Source organism: Lissotriton vulgaris, chromosome 4_1 (assembly GCF_964263255.1).
Source record: "Lissotriton vulgaris chromosome 4_1, aLisVul1.2, whole genome shotgun sequence".
In the NCBI taxonomy this organism is placed as follows: domain Eukaryota; kingdom Metazoa; phylum Chordata; class Amphibia; order Caudata; family Salamandridae; genus Lissotriton; species Lissotriton vulgaris.
The window spans coordinates 1788757193-1788759902 of record NC_141691.1 but is presented as its reverse complement, the minus strand read 5'-3'; the positions used below and the strand labels follow the sequence as shown (position 1 = coordinate 1788759902).

The 2710-nt window shown below is 53.2% G+C and overlaps 1 pseudogene; it reads left to right on the top strand.

Moving 5' to 3' along the window:
• The first annotated feature begins 1726 nt into the window (after nt 1-1726).
• Nucleotides 1727-2388, top strand: LOC147724561 (coiled-coil domain-containing protein 71L-like; annotated as a pseudogene).
• The last annotated feature ends 322 nt before the right edge of the window (nt 2389-2710 follow it).

Here is a 2710-nt window from a genome sequence, read left to right as displayed (position 1 = left end):
CAAGATTTGTTCTTAAGAAGAGCAGGATGCCTCGACAGTGAAGAGGTCTTATCCCTGACATACAGAAGGACATCACAATCCAACTACTGAAGTCTACTAAATCTGGATCTCCTGCTGTTATTTGCCTGCCAGAATTCTACATGATACGGCAATCACAGTCATCCTGAACCATTCTTTTATTTCTGTCAAGGTTCCTGTAGGGGAGTAGGATCTGCTTACTGTGGTTACCCCCACTTTTTGCTGGTGTTTCACAGTTTTTCGACTTTAGTCTGTCTGGGGCCCTGCTATCCAGGACCCCAGCCTAGCTGCTTCCTCTCAAAATTGATTTACTTGGTTACTGGGGTACCCTTGTGAGTCCCTAGTATATGGTACTTTAGGTACCAAGGTCATAGGTAGCCTAGAGGCCTTCTAGGGGCTGCAGCATGTATTATGCCACCCCTGGGAAGCCTTCCAAAGTGGCACCAAAGGTCTGCTACTGCAGCCTGGGTAAGGTGGTGCGTGCACCCCTTACTAAGATATAGGTGACCTATATCTACCTTTAATCACTGACACATATAAACCTATCAGTCACTCCTACGGCAGGCCTTATCAATCCTGAAGGCAGAGTGCTTGGTTTTGTGTGAGAAGGTGCCCATGCATGAGCAGGACCCCTCTGCAGCGCTCAGAGTCTATTCTCTGAGGCTGTTCTGTGTGTGATGCAGCCAGACCATGTACTCTTAAGTGCATTATAACCTGCCGTAAATGCTAACTTTGGAATGGCTGCATGGAAACATGTTGTGTTTGGTGTCAAACACTTTGGAATCCTACCCCCAGCCAGTCTGCGCGGCTGTGCTAGAATTCCACCCTTCTAGAGGGAGAGACATGTACACACTGGTCTAACCGGTAATAGTTTAAAAGAGCCCTAGCATCACAAAATGCATGCTGCAGCCACAGACACACGTCTGACCTACTGCTGTTGGATGAAACTCCGACAGGGGAGGCTTGGACAATAGGTTTCCTGTCACAGCCAGGCTTTAGTGTATTGGGGCTAGGTGGGTTCACTCTGAGAAAGCCAGAAAGTCTGCACTGTGGGCACATTTGGTGTCCCTGTACATAGCCCAGTTCCAACTGTTTGCAGGGGCTACCAGCCACTGCTCTGGTGCAAAAATGGAAAAAGGAAATTGGTGTAGCCAACACTCTTTCCAGACCCTCCCATAGGTGGATCCGCTGAGTATGTCCAATCCCTTTTCTTAGTATAAGTAAGGGACCCCTGGCAACAGGATTTTAGATTACACCTGAATGAAACTCTGAAACTGAAACCTGGAACTTCTAAGCTCCATTAAAGACTAGAGGACAGAAGAATCTCCCTTGGGGTCAAGGAGTGACTCCCCTGCTCAATCAGGCACCAACAAAGCATTTGCAGGTCTGCATCTCCGAAGCTCCCGCCGGACTCCGAAGTAATTGCAGCCCAGCAAGAGGATTTCCAGATTTCTCAGAGGCTGACCCGAGTTCCAAGCAAAGCTGAGACCCGAAGCACTCAAGAGTGACGTGGAACTGGAACCCCTGGACACCGGGCACATTTGCTAGTGCATTGACTTCCCGAGCTTTTCTGAAGTTGTGCTGTGGGTTACTTGTAGCCCAAGCCCAATCCCTCTCTGCTCCTCGGCGCCCCCAGACTGGCAGGCTGACGCTACATCAAGAGGGAGAATGCAGGGAGCGCCGCATCCGTGCCACCCAGCGGCTGCGCTGCGCAGACATGGAGCACGAGAAGGTGGTGTACTCTTGCTCGCAGCTGCTCTACGCCCAGCCCGCCTTGGAGAGCACCTTCAAAATCTTCATGCTACAGTTCAAGGACTTAATGAGCTTGGACACGGAGCTCTGGAACTTCCTCTGCAGCATGCGGCACGAGTTATTGCCGGTCATATTGTGCAGCAAAGACGTCTACGGCTACTCTTCGTGCCACACACTAGTGCCCTAGCCCGGACAAGCCACCGCCGGCCCTCGCGCCTCCACAACTGTCTCCGCCGGCCCGACCAAGCCCCCCGCCAAGAGAAAGCATGGCTATTGTAAGTGGGCACCGAGAAAGTGGCGGTGAGCCGGCTGCGGGGCAGGAAGCACCAGCGGTGGCGACGAGCACGAAATGAGTAGCACCATTAGAAGCTGCAGCAGCGGCCATAGCAGCCCCCTACCAAGCTTGTTGACCCCGCTACCTACCTGTACCTGGACCGCTCCCTGGAGGAGATCAGGGAGGCCACTCCATGCCTGCTGGCCAGCTTCCCCCGCATCCACGTGCAGGACATGTCATGCGAGAGCAGTCATGTGGCTGCACGGCGCCAGGCACAGCACATCCTGCGGATCAACCTGGAGCCTGTGGTGTGCATCCATCGTTTCCCCGTGGCCTGCCTCTAGTGCCACGAAAGGGCTGTTTACACACCTGAGCCACACTTTACAGACAGTCCTCTGAGCCCCACCTCATGGCCCGGCATCCAAAGATGCATTCTAGAGTCAGACAAATAGCACAGCGCCCCTGGGGAATTGGCTGGGGTCCCCGGGCCACGTGAGGCCTGCATCCACAATAGAACATCCCAGACCTAGCCCCACCGTCTTAGGGGGAGATCTCTAGCGGAGGGTCCCAAAGGAGTGCGGCCTTTCCTTTATTGCCTTGTGTGAAACGGCCTGCCTGAACTGACTACACTCTGAGGATTGTTGTATGAAATGACCTGCCTAAACT